Genomic DNA, 14,809 nt, shown 5'->3' with positions numbered 1-14,809 from the left:
ACAGCCCTACGTGATCCAGTTGCTGGAGGACCTCCTCCAGGTTTTGAAGGTGCTCGGCTGTGTACCGACCCATGAAGTATAATGTGGATAAATGTGAGGTTATCCACTTTGGTGGTAAAAACAGAGAGACAGACTATTATCTGAATGGTGACAGATTAGGAAAAGGGGAGGTGCAAAGAGACCTGGGTGTCATGGTACATCAGTCATTGAAGGTTGGCATGCAGGTACAGCAGGCGGTTAAGAAAGCAAATGGCATGTTGGCCTTCATAGCGAGGGGATTTGAGTACAGGGGCAGGGAGGTGTTGCTACAATTGTACAGGGCCTTGGTGAGGCCACACCTGGAGTATTGTGTACAGTTTTGGTCTCCTAACCTGAGGAAGGACATTCTTGCTATTGAGGGAGTGCAGCGAAGGTTCACCAGACTGATTCCCGGGATGGCGGGACTGACCTATCAAGAAAGACTGGATCAACTGGGCTTGTATTCACTGGAGTTCAGAAGAATGAGAGGGGACCTCATAGAAATGTTTAAAATTCTGATGGGGTTAGACAGGTTAGATGCAGGAAGAATGTTCCCAATGTTGGGGAAGTCCAGAACCAGGGGACACAGTCTAAGGATAAGGGGTAAACCATTTAGGACCGAGATGAGGAGGAATTTCTTCACCCAGAGAGTGGTGAACCTGTGGAATTCTCTACCACAGAAAGTTGTTGAGACCAGTTCACTGAATATATTCAAAAAGGAGTTTGATGAAGTCCTTACTACTAGGGGAATCAAGGGGTATGGTGAGAAAGCAGGAATGGGGTACTGAAGTTGCATGTTCAGCCATGAACTCATTGAATGGTGGTGCAAGCTAGAAGAGCCGAATGGCCTACTCCTGCACCTATTTTCTATGTTTCTATGTTTCTATGACCAATATGTCATCCTGAAAGACCTCCGTTTGTGGTAACGACTTGAGTAGGCTCTCCATGTTTCTCTGGAAGATCGCTGCAGCCGACCGAATTCCAAATGGGCATCTGTTGTCGATGAACAGTCCCTTGTGCGTGTTGATGCAGGTGAGGCCCTTTGAAAGACTCCTCCAGCTCCTGCGTCATGTAGGCCGAAGTTAGGTCGAGCTTGGTGAACGTCTTGCCACCTGCCAGCGTCGTAAATATGGCGTCAGCCTTAGGTAGTGGGTATTGCTCCTGTAGCGAGAAACGATTAATAGTTACTTTATAATCGCCACAAATCCTGACCGTGTGATAACTTTTGAGTACTGGAACAATCGGGCTGGCCCACTTGCTGAATTCCACTGGGGAGATGATGCCCTCGCATTGCAGCCTCTCCAGCTCGATTTCCACTCTCTCCCTCATCTTGTGACGTACCGCTTGCGCCTTGTGGTGAATGGGTTTTGCCTCTGGGACCAAGTGGATTCGCACCTTCACCCCGGAAAAGTTTCCAATGCCTGGCTCAAAAAGAGAAGGAAATTTGTTAAGAACCTGGGTACATGAGGCCTCATCGACATGTGATAGCACTTGGATGTCATCATTTCCAGCGGATTTTGCCCAGCCAGCTCCTTCCAAGCAGTGTGGGACCATCGCCCGGCACAATCCAGAATGGCAGTTTGTGCACCGTGCCCTCGTAGGTGACCTTGACCATGGCGCTGTCCAGGACAGTGATAAGCTCTTTGGTGTACATTCTCAGTTTCGTGTGGATGGGGCTCAGGGCTGGTCTGAATGCCTTGTTGCACCACAGTCTCTCAAACATCTTTTTATTCATGATGGATTGGCTAGCGCCAGTGTCCAGTTCCATGGCTACGGGTAAGCCATTCAATTTTACGTTTAATATTACAGGTGAACATTTCGTCGAAAATGTGTGCACCCCGTGTACTTCAGCATCTGCCTCCTCTCTCTGAGGCTTGAAATTGCTTTGATCCACCATGGACCGATCTTCCTCTGCCACGTGATGGTTAGCAGGTTTTGCAGAGCTTGCAGCTCGTTTGCAAGCTCATTGGAGGTGCCCCATTGTTCCACAGCTCTTGCAAACATACCCTTTGAAGTGGCATGAATAGGCTGAATGGAAGCCTCCACAACACCAACAAGGTGTGAATTGCCTTGCATTCATCCTTTGTTGGGGACTCTGAGTCATCTGGGTCACCTGAGGCCTGCTGGTAATTGCAGACTCCTGGGTACTGCCCTGTACATTTCTGCTCTCAAACACAGTTCCAGTTAATTTATGAACATTGCTAACACTGTGTGCTGAGAGATTAGTTTGGTGTTATCACTGGTGGACATAAACGCCTGTGCTATCGCAATGGCCTTACTGAGGGTCGGTGTCTCCACAGTCAAAAGTTTTCATAGGATGGTCTCGTGGCCAATGCCCAGTACAAAAAAGTCTCTGAGCATTTGCTCCAGGTAGCCATCAAACTCACATTGTCCTGCAAGTCGCCTTAGCTCGGCGACGTAGCTCGCCACTTCCTGACCTTCAGATCGCTGGCACGTGTAGAACCGATACCTCGTCATCAGCACGCTCTCCCTTGGGTTAAGATGCTCCCGAACCAGTGTACACAGCTCCTCATACAACTTATCTGTGGGTTTCACCGGAGCCAGAAGATTCTTCATGAGGCTGTAGGTCGGTGCCCCGCAGACTGTGAAGAGGACCGTTCTCCTTTTTGCAGTGCTTCCTTCTCCGTCCAGCTCATTGGCTACAAAGTACTGGTCTAGCCATTCGACATAGGCTTCCCAGTCCTCACCCTCCGAGAACTTCTCCAGGATGCCCACAGTTTGCTGCATCTTTGCGTTGGATTCGTATTCTCGTCGCCAGTTGTTGTGTTCCTAACACAGATGAGGCTGCACACAGGGAGGTTAAAGTAACAGTGACCTCAGTCTTTAATAAGACACTCCAGAGTGAGGAACAGGCCTTATATCCAGTGCTCCCAAGGGATGCTGGGATCCCTTAGGACTTCAGGGGTTGAGCTCCCTGGTGGCAGAACATGGGAGTGCATGCTTTACAGATACACAACAAATTTCCCATACCCCTTCTACGGAACACCGGTGGGCTGTCCCTGGATAAATCATGTTGGTTGCGAGGCTTGGCTCGTAGAGACCCTTTACCCTTAGGTTCATTTGGGAGAGGAGCAGGGTCCAGCGAGCAATGTGGGCACTGCTCACTGTCCCATCCTTGATTCTCCCATCCAGGAGCATTTGAGTGGGCGTACGGTGGGTAAGGAGTGTGATAAGGGACCCCCCTGTGAAGATCAGTGATCTTTTCACAGCCCAGTGAGTGGCTAGGAGGTGCCGCTCACAGTATCCCTTCTCTAAGTCCGTGAGTATCCTGGAGGAGTAGACCACTGGTCTCAGCTGGCCGTGCCACTCTTGGAGCAGTACTGCGCTCAGGCTGTCCCCACTGGCTGCTACCTTCATGAAAAACTCTTTACCTCCATCGATGGCCCCTAGAGATGGCGCGGTCTGCAGGTCTTTCTTGAGTTGGATAAATGCTGCCTCGCAACCTTTGTCCCATTCCCACTCCACTCCCTTGTGTAGGAGTCGGAGCAGGAGGGCTGTGGTGGCTGCATAATCCTCAATGAAATCTCTGCAGTACCCGGTTAGCCCTAGAAAAGATCTTACTCCTGTCGCTGTGTTGGGGGCGGGTAACTTCTGCACTGCTTCCCTTCTAGCTTTGTCAATGGCTCTTTCCCCAGTGCGCACAGCCAGCCCCAGGAATGTTACTTCCTTCAGGCCGATCTGTGCCTTCTTGGGGTTTACTTTAAATCCCTCTTCTTTCAGCAGCTACAACAGCTCAGCCAGCAGTGGACCATGCTCCTCCCCCTCTTTGGTGAACAGGAGCAGGTCATCCACATACTGTACTAACTGCTGGGGTCTGCTGAAACTCTTTAAACAGTCGGCCATACACTGATGGAAAATACTGGGGCTGTTGTGGAAGCCCTGAGGGAGACAGTTCCAAGTGTATTGCTGTCCTTTAAAGGTAAAAGCAAACTTGTACTGATCTTCCCTTCTTAAAGGTATGGACCAGAACCCGTTGGAAATATCCAGCACTGTGAAGGTGGTCGTAGAGGCTGGGATACTTCCAATGAGGTCAGCGACAGCAGCAACAGTGGGTGCACAGGCGGGGATGTTACGGTTGAGTACTCGATAGTCCACTGTGGCTCTCTAGGAGTTGTCCGGTTTCTTAACTGGCCATAATGGAGAGTTCACATGGGTAGTTATTGGTCTCAATACCCCCTGTTTTACCAGAGAACCCAAGGCTGTTTCCATGACTGTCTCTGCCTCCCTGGGGAAGTTGTACTGTTTCTGTGGTCGGGTCATGGTAACCTATGCTAACCTCGACCCCGTTTATTCTCCCACAGTTGTGTTTGTGAGTGGCAAAAGCTGCAAGGTTTTTCCTCACATATTCTTAGTATTCTATCGGAGTGTTACTGACCAGTGATTCAAGGTCGTAACCCTCCTTTGACTTCATGGTGCACACTGTCCCTTTTCCCTGTTTTCCCTGGATAACCATCACCTCACTCTCCTGTCCTGTACAGACTGACCCCCAAAGACAGTGGTTTCTTAAATCCACTAGGATCTCGTGGCCTAGGATGAAGTCAGCCCCCAGATCCCTCTCCCTTCCTGTTCCCACTTCATCAGGACACAAGTCCACTTAGTGTGGAGTGTACCTAAATGAATGGAGAGCGGAACGGTGAATGAGCCAGTCTGTTCAGTTCCTGTGAAACCCACCAAGCTGTAGGGGACCCCGTTAGACAGAGGTTAGGCGATTAGGATAGCTGCATAGACAAGGGTGCTTGAGGCACCGGTGTCCAGCAGCTAAGTCCCTTTCACCTTTTCCACTTCCATCTGTACGGTTGGTCTCCCCCACACATCATACTCGAGGGAACACAGGTGGACAGGTTACGCCTGTCCTAGTCACGGTTTTGGTTGGGAGGGGGCAGATTGGATTTTGGTACCCGGTGGCAGTGGCTACCTTCCCAGGGCCATCTAAATGGTTCGGAGTGCGGTTTGGAAGGGATCGAATGAGTAGGGAGGACTGACTTGTCTGTCTCGGCCCTTTTAGCTGGGGCTGGAGAACTCTTTCCTTCGCTACTTTTCCAAGGATTTCTACAATCCTTTCTCCAGTGCCACTTTTTCCGCACCCGAAGCAGGTAGGTTTTGTGTCGGAGGGGTGGCCCCCCTCGTGGCACCATTCCCTCTTATCTTGGCTAGGTCGGATTTCGTGAACCCTTTCCTTTTGTGGGAATTCTTCTGTCCCTCTGCCGTTCTGGTAAGCTAGGGTCAGCTGCCTGACCACTCCCTGTTCGGTGGTTTGGGGATCTCTTGGGTTGAGGGCAGAGTTGGCTAAAGTAGACTGGAAACAAGGACTAAACGGTGGCACAATTGAGGAACAGTGGAGGACTTTTAAGGAGCTCTTTCATAGTGCGCAAAAAAAATATATTCCAGTGAAAAAGAAGGGCGGTAAGAGAAGGGATAACCAGCCGTGGATAAACAAGGAAATAAAGGAGAGTATCAAATTAAAAAGCAATGCGTATAAGGTGGCCAAGGTTAGTGGGAAACTAGAAGATTGGGAAAATTTTAAACGACAGCAAAGAATGACTAAGAAAGCAATAAAGAAAGGAAAGATAGATTACGAAAGTAAACTGGCGCAAAACATAAAAACAGATAGTAAAAGCTTTTACCGATATATAAAACGGAAGAGAGTGGCGAAAGTAAATGTTGGTCCCTTAGAAGATGAGAAGGGAGATTTAATAATGGGAAATGTGGAAATGGCTGAGACCTTAAACAATTATTTTGCTTCCGTCTTCACAGTGGAAGACACAAAAACAATGCCAAAATTTGCAGGCCACAGGAATGTGGGAAGGGAGGACCTTGAGACAATCACTATCACTAGGGGGGTAGTGCTGGACAGGCTAATGGGACTCAAGGTAGACAAGTCCCCTGGTCCTGATGAAATGCATCCCAGGGTATTAAAAGAGATGGCTGAAGTTATAGCAGATGCATTCATTATAATCTACCAAAATTCTCTGGACTCTGGGGAGGTACCAGCGGATTGGAGTGCAGCTAATGTAACACTTCTGTTTAAAAAAGGGGGCAGGCAAAAGGCAGATAACTATAGGCCGGTTAGTTTAACATCTGTAGTGGGGAAAATGCTTGAAACTATCATTAAGGAAGAAATAGCGAGACATCTTGATAGGAATAGTGCAATCAAGCAGACGCAGCATGGATTCATGAAAGGGAAATCATGTTTAACTAACTTACTGGAATTCTTTGAGGATATAACGAGCATGGTGGATAGAGGTGTACCGATGGATGTGGTGTATTTAGATTTCCAAAACGCATTCGATAAGGTGCCACACAAAAGGTTACTACAGAAGATAAAGGTACGCGGAGTCAGAGGAAATGTATTAGCATGGATAGAGAATTGGCTGGCAAACAGAAAGCAAAGAGTCGGGATAAATGGATCCTTTTCCGGTTGGAAATCAGTGGTTAGTGGTGTGCCACAGGGATCAGTGCTGGGACCATAACTGTTTACAATATACATAGATGACCTAGAAGAGGGGACAGAGTGTAGTGTAACAAAATTTGCAGATGACACTAAGATTAGTGGGAAAGCGGGTTGTGTCGAGGACTCAGAGAGACTGCAAGGAGATTTGGACAGGTTAAGCGAATGGGCTAAGGTTTGGCAGATGGAATACATTGTCGGAAAGTGTGAGGTCATCCACCTTGGGGAAAAAAAACAGTAAAAGGGAATATTATTTGAATGGGGAGAAATTACAACATGCTGTGGTGCAAAGGGACCTGGGGGTCCTTGTGCATGAATCCCAAAAGGTTAGTTTGCAGGTGCAGCAGGTAATCAGGAAGGCAAATGGAATATTGGCCTTCATTGCGAAAGGGATGGAGTACAAAAGCAGGGAGGTCTTGCTGCAACTGTATAAGGTATTGGTAAGGCCGCACCTGGAGTACTGCGTGCAGTTTTGATCACCTTACTTAAGGAAGGATATACTAGCTTTGGAAGGGGTACAGAGACGATTCACTAGGCTGATTCCAGAAATGAGGGGGTTACCTTATGATAATAGATTGAGTAGACTGGGTCTTTACTCCTTGGAGTTCAGAAGGATGAGGGGTGATCTTATAGAAATATTTAAAATCATGAAAGGGATAGACAAGATAGAGGCAGAGAGGTTGTTTCCACTGGTAGGGGAGACTAGAACTAGGCGGCACAGCCTCAAAATACGGGGGAGCCAATTTAAAACCGAGTTGAGAAAAAATTTCTTCTCCCAGAGGGTTGTGAATCTGTGGAACTCTCTGCCCAAGGAAGCAGTTGAGGCTAGCTCATTGAATGTTTTCAAGTCAAAGATAGATAGATTTTTAACCAATAAGGGAATTAAGGGTTACGGGGAGAGGGCGGGTAAGTGGAGCTGAGTCGACGACCAGATCAGCCATGATCTTATTGAATGGCGGGAAGGCTCGAGGGGCTAGATGGCCTAATCCTGTTCCTAATTCTTATGTTCTTATGTTCTTATGAACCAGGCCTCAGCCTTGGTTCTTATTCTGGGTTAACTGTTAGCTACTAGGCTTCGGAGCCCGTGGGCTAACTCGCTCGGGCTTAAGTTTTCTCAGTGAATGTCACTACAGTCGCTTCGGTACACAGGCCACAGTCGGTCTGCGAAAGCCTGTGGGGTTTCCCCTGTGAGCTGCACCGTTTTCTCTACTCTCGAGAAAGGACTCCGGTCATTGCAGCCCATGGCTTCTAAAATTTCTGGATGGCAGCAAGTGTCCTCCGTTCCCTTTTGCTCTCAGTAGAGAGGGACTGATACAGCTTGCTGTCCAGGGATAGGAGGAGCATCTTTGCCATTTCTGTATCCGCACCCATTAATATCCCCTGCCTGTACCACTTCCATAAAGTGAACCGAGGGGTCTCCCTTTGGAGTTAGCTTTCCCAGGTGGCTTATCATAGCCCGAAGCTGGTGGGGAGTGTGGGGGACCACAAACTGACTTTCCAGGGGCTCTGGATCCCCGGCAATGGTGGGCGGGCCAAACCTCTGTTGCCGGACCGGGCACATTGGCCCTGGTTCTGGCTCTCCCTGTTCTGGCTCGCCTCCCTCTCCTCCCTGCTGCCAAGCCGAGCTGAAACTCGGTGCCACAGGTGGTGGTGGATCACTATCCCTGTCGGTCTCACAGCTCGTTCGCCCCTCCTGCTGCTGCACCGCTGTAGTCACCGGTGCCACAGGTGGTGGCCGGGTAGTTTCCTCCTTCTCTTCCAGGTTTACCTGGGGCATACCCGGGCTTATTAGGCATACCATGCCTTTTGCCTTGTACAGAGCAAGGTTTAAACTTTTAATTTGTTGCTGGCAGGGACCGTGGTCTCCCGATTCAAACCCAATAGTGCTAGCTACTTTATACGCTGCCTGCACATCTTTTAATTTTTCCTGGAGCTCTTTTACTTGTAGGGTGAGGCGAGTGCTTTCCTCCCTCACTGACTTTTCATTATTTTTGGTTTTGGTAACTTGACATTGAAAATAGTCCTGACTGTTTTTAACCCTTTCCATTATCTGGGTCCTTTCCTATTTTAGCTTACCGAGTTCTCCCTATAATAGAAACATAGAAACATAGAAAATAGGTGCAGGAGCAGGCCATTCAGCCCTTCTAGCCTGCACCGCCATTCAATGAGTTCATGGCTGAACATGAAACTTCAGTATCCCCTTCCTGCTTTCTCGCCATAACCCTTGATCCCCCGAGTAGTAAGGACTTCATCTAACTCCCTTTTGAATATATTTAGTGAATTGGCCTCAACTACTTTCTGTGGTAGAGAATTCCACAGGTTCACCACTCTCTGGGTGAAGAAGTTTCTCCTCATCTCGGTCCTAAATGGCTTACCCCTTATCCTCAGACTGTGACCCCTGGTTCTGGACTTCCCCAACATTGGGAACATTCTTCCTGCATCTAACCTGTCTAAACCCGTCAGAATTTTAAACGTTTCTATGAGGTCCCCTCTCATTCTTCTGAACTCCAGTGAATACAAGCCCAGTTGATCCAGTCTTTCTTGATAGGTCAGTCCCGCCATCCCGGGAATCAGTCTGGTGAATCTTCGCTGCACTCCCTCAATAGCAAGAATGTCCTTCCTCAAGTTAGGAGACCAAAACTGTACACAATACTCCAGGTGTGGCCTCACCAAGGCCCTGTACAACTGTAGCAACACCTCCCTGCCCCTATATTCAAATCCCCTCGCTATGAAGGCCAATATGCCATTTGCTTTCTTAACCGCGTGCTGTACCTGCATGCTAACCTTCAATGACTGATGTACCATGACACCCAGGTCTCGTTGCACCTTCCCTTTTCCTAATCTGTCACCAATCAGATAATAGTCTGTCTCTGTTTTTACCACCAAAGTGGATAACCTCACATTTATCCACATTATACTTCATCTGCCATGCATTTGCCCACTCACCTAACCTATCCAAGTCACTCTGCAGCCTAATAGCATCCTCCTCGCAGCTCACACTGCCACCCAACTTAGTGTCATCCGCAAATTTGGAGATACTGCATTTAATCCCCTGGTCTAAATCATTAATGTACAATGTAAACAGCTGGGGCCCCAGCACAGAACCTTGCGGCACCCCACTAGTCACTGCCTGCCATTCTGAAAAGTACCCGTTTACTCCTACTCTTTGCTTCCTGTCTGACAACCAGTTCTCAATCCACGTCAGCACACTACCCCCAATCCCATGTGCTTTAACTTTGCACATTAATCTCTTGTGTGGGACCTTGTCGAAAGCCTTCTGAAAGTCCAAATATACCACATCAACTGGTTCTCCTTTGTCCACTTTACTGGAAACATCCTCAAAAAATTCCAGAAGATTTGTCAAGCATGATTTCCCTTTCACAAATCCATGCTGACTTGGACCTATCATGTCACCATTTTCCAGATGCACTGCTATGACATCCTTAATAATTGATTCCATCATTTTACCCACTACTGAGGTCAGGCTGACCGGTCTATAATTCCCTATTTTCTCTCTCCCTCCTTTTTTAAAAAGTGGGGTTACATTGGCTACCCTCCACTCCATAGGAACTGATCCAGAGTCAATGGAATGTTGGAAAATGACTGTCAATGCATCCGCTATTTCCAAGGCCACCTCCTTAAGTACTCTGGGATGCAGTCCATCAGGCCCTGGGGATTTATCGGCCTTCATTCCCATCAATTTCCCCAACACAATTTCCCGACTAATAAAGATTTCCTTCAGTTCCCCCTCCTTACTAGACCCTCTGACCCCTTTTATATCCGGAAGGTTGTTTGTATCCTCCTTAGTGAATACCGAACCAAAGTACTTGTTCAATTGGTCTGCCATTTCTTTGTTCCCCGTTATGACTTCCCCTGATTCTGACTGCAGGGGACCTACGTTTGTCTTTACTAACCTTTTTCTCTTTTCATACTTATAGAAACTTTTGCAATCCACCTTAATGTTTCCTGCAAGCTTCTTCTCTTACTCCATTTTCCCTGCACTAATCAAACCCTTTGTCCTCCTCTGCTGAGTTCTAAATTTCTCCCAGTCCCCGGGTTCGCTGCTATTTCTGGCCAATTTGTATGCCACTTCCTTGGCTTTAATACTATCCCTGATTTCCCTAGATAGCCACGGTTGAGCCACCTTCCCTTTTTTATTTTTACGCCAGACAGGAATGTACAATTCTTTTCTTTCTTCTGCCATAGCCCTTTCCTGATAGTTCTCTGCGCATTCCCATAACTCTGCTTGTAGTGACTCATTGGTTTTATCTAGGAGTTGGACCTGTCGCTGTCGACAGACCAATCAAATTGCCTGCTCTACTGCTTCCTTGTGATCCTTGCTTGCTGTCCACTAGGCTGCAGTGTCAGCTGGACGCTCAGCGCGCAATAGACCAAGCACCCACTCTTTAGTGACATTGACCTTCTTATACACATAGGAGCAAATCCTCTCTTCAATCTTGGTTCTTTGCCCCAAACCAGCGCTCTCCACATCACACCCCTTGTACCAGAGTCCTGCCATGGTCGCCATTTTGTAAGGGGGTTGTCCCGGGGGTCAGGTTCACCTCTGACCTACTTGAGCGGTTCGAATTGCTCCCACTCGCTGGGGTTCTAGACTCTGGGTTTATTTGGTGGATGTGATAAAGTGCAAAGGACAACTGGTTTGGTGCAAAAGAACTTTAACTTTATTACAGACAAGAAAATACAATGTCAGAATTATAATCACTCTAATAAAGAACAGTACATTACACATTCAAAGGGGATTGCAGTAAAAATCCTACCTCCCCAATACCTAATCCGAGCTAGGTTAGACTCCAGGGCAGGCAGGGACTATGCTTACCCATCCTTTCTGGCCAGTTAATGGTAGTTTGCGATTTCGGGGTTCGTTGAATTCTGTAGGTTCTGCTTGCCATACCCCAAACACCGGAGAAGACTTCTTACTTCGCAATCTTCAGTTGGGTTGAGTCCGCTGATGCGGTCAGGCATGTTTTGGATTTATGGGGTAAGTACCCGTTTTTCTTCATTAGAAATAGGTTCAAAGTCTCTTTAGATAATGTTTTCACCTGTTGGTAATCAGGCCTTAGATTATAGAGTGTAAACTTTTCGATTCTTCGGTTTCTTCCTGTTGAAGTTTTCTTGCGAGTTTGGTCGATCGCAGTGGTTTTCTGTTGGTACCACGTTGACTGTGGTCGGTTGCTGCCGGGATGGTGATGTTCGTCCTTCCTTCAGAACTTCAGGACTTCGAGGCTGGAGAAGTTAGCTTACAACTGTTGCGTTGGTTTCTCTCCCTTCTTGATGACATCAGTGTGGTCTCAGTTGTATGGCAAAGTGTGTCCTGAGGTAGTAGCAACCTTGTAGCTACCTAGCAACCTAACCTCTGTTAGGGGCCAGTTATACGGTTTGAGCTGTTCTAATCTTCGCACCAAATCAGTTCAGAATACTTTGTTTAAATTTGGCGGGCTTGACTTTCCTTTGTAATATTTTGGCGGGCTCGTTATAGTTAATATGTCTTGGGTGGGTTGCATTTCTAAATCTATTTCCTGATGGAAATATTAGCTTGCTAATCGCAGTGTCCTTTTGTGCTTGGTTTTTCAAATACAGGCTGTAGTGGGCCCTTTGTTCTTATTCATGTTGAAGATGGCTTTTCTCAGTTTGGTTTGATGGCTGGCCATCTCTTCTCTTGTGGAGAAGGGTTTTCAAATGTCCATTCCTCCAGACAAGTTAACTTAGTCCCAACACCCAGACAGTTCCAATAATCAAGTGGGCTTCCGTAGTTCTTTAGGCCCGCCCACAGGCTTGAACTTGTCTTGTAAAAGTCCAAAATTCGATTAAAGTTCGTAGTTTCTTCCATAAACACTTTAGGATTTCAAACTTTTTTGGTAGATAGTCCCAAATTAAATTTATTTTCGAATGAGCCCAAACACTGGGGGGGGTCTCGTGAATTTTGTATCCTTCAGTCCCCCCTGTTGAAACTCCACACTCTTGAGTGTCAATCAAGGTAAGCAAAATTCCTGCTCCCGAGAGTCAACCTTCCCTGCATTTATACTAGCTAAATGTTAATGTGCATCCCCCGTTGAAATGAAATGCAATTTACATGTGAATACAATCACTATAATTCGGTTACAGCATAGAGGGGATACGATGCCCCTCTTTCACAGTAAAATAACGGTATACAGTCAAACACAACTTTAAGTAAAGTAAAATAAAAGCACATAATCAAAACACATTCTCAAGTAACATAAAGGTCCATAGTCAAACACATTTTAAGTTCAGTAAAATAAAGGTACATAATCTAACACCTTTTAAGTAACACTCTTACAACAATCGAGATTTTGCGGTTTACAGCAGGTAAAATCAAACACAAATTAAACATGGTAGTATGGTGTCACCCCTCCCTGCGCGATCCCCAAGTTCGGCCAAGGAGCGTATAGCACCCTTTGGTGCCTGACCTGACGACCTCTGCGTTTCACTCGGCAAATGAAACACCATAAGTAAAGTATAATCGCGAGTTGACAGATAACTAAAGTGTGGGAAGCGATTCGGATCCAGACTGGGACCTCTATATTTGTGAAAAGGTCCCACCAAGGCGGAATGGCGATCTCGAGAATCTTTTTCCCTATCTCAATTGTCTTCTGTTCTAGAGTATAGAAGTGTTTTTGTGAGATAATTACAGCGTTTAGCAGAGCGGTAAGATGTTCAGGTAGAGGGGGAATTGCATAGCCAAAATGTACAACATAATCCTGCAGGTTTGTAATGTTTTCCTTCACAGTGAGGTGGACAGTGGAGGGTTCAGGAATGGGGACAATCCGTTCCTGGGCCACTTGAACTGATACCTCAGGTTTGAAGCAAAAACTGCTGTCACTTACCGGACACCAGAAGTGTCCATGTTGGTAGTGGGGTGCACTGGTGGTGACACAATATGTCCCACCCCCTATGTATGTTACCTGTGGAGGGACAGGGTCTTGTGCTGTTACTTCCATGGTCCAGTTAATAGGCTGTGTACCAGCAGCTTTAAACACACACTGTGACTTTGAATGGGCACTCAAGTACTGGGGACACAGTATTACGTGTGCACCCCGGCTCCGGCACCCGGAGAGGTCAGTACCCGTTACAGCGTGCTCCCACTTTATGACATAGGCTGGGACCGCTGCGAAACGAATGTGTGCACCTCCCTGAATAACTCCAATGTTCTCCACCCGGTATACCGGTGCGGGTCGGGCTGTCCCACCCATGACCGGCATCCTTCATACTATCCCCATAATGGTGTGGTTAGATTTCCCACAGTCTACTGGGACAGGGTAGGCTTCAGAGGCTAGGCGGAGCTGGCACGGGCTTAGTGAATTGCTGTACGGGTGGAGGGCTGCGAGGTGCTTGTTCCTGATCCAAGAGGGGACTCAACCTTGTTTTAAATCCTCCAGGTTGTTGCGGCCCTCGCCCACGTATGCACACGTCATTCTGTGCAGCCTGATCCGAAGCATTTCTATCCTCCCGTCTGTGCATGTTTTTCCAGCTCAGCCACTATTTCTTTTAAATGGACAGTCATAGCCTGGTCCTCGTGTAGTTCTGAACCTACTACAGTATTCTCTTGTTTCAGGATTTTCCTCAATTGGTTCTTCAAACCGTTTATCTATGTTTGCAGTGCTATGTCATCTAGGCTATTTATTACAGAAGATGCTGTATTGTAGGCAGTGTTTCCCCTTTTAGGTCTACCCAAGCCCATGGTGTCCCTAGCGTTTAGGGTGTATAGGTCTGCTTTGTCTACATTTCCAAAGTCGACCTCGTAAAATTTCTTGAACATGTCTCTAAGTAGGGCCTGGTATAGGAGCTCTGTTTCCTTCGGGCACCATGCAGGTAGGTGTACTTCGGTAAGGTTTAATATTACTGAAGCTACTGCATAATGTACCCCCTGAAAAACACCTTTTCGGTCGGTACCAATACTAATCCGTTTCCAGGTCCCTTGGTGGTGGTAGGACACCTTTCTATTACTGTGCGTATTGGCGGGGTTGTGGGCAGGGGTTTCTTAATGTGTACTCTTAGTTCGGTGACGTTACTTGGGAGTGGGGAGTGTGGGACCGCGTACCAGTGTAGGCTAGAATCCCACCCCATCCCTTCCCCTTCATCTTGCCATTGCCTGGCGAAGGTGAATTATATGCCTGCGGGACAAATACTCTCTGATCCCCACATGCAAACATAAATTCCTTGTTCGGATTCCCACCATTTGTCCCAACACACTGTTACTCCTCCCCGTGTCCCCGTGATGGTGCGGTACGTATCATTACCGAGTCTTTCCCAGTCCGATTCCTGGTCCCATGCGACCTTGCTGAG

The sequence above is a fragment of the Pristiophorus japonicus genome, chromosome 10 (assembly GCF_044704955.1).
Source record: "Pristiophorus japonicus isolate sPriJap1 chromosome 10, sPriJap1.hap1, whole genome shotgun sequence".
Lineage (NCBI taxonomy): Eukaryota > Metazoa > Chordata > Chondrichthyes > Pristiophoridae > Pristiophorus > Pristiophorus japonicus.
Note: the sequence above shows the minus strand (reverse complement) of the source record.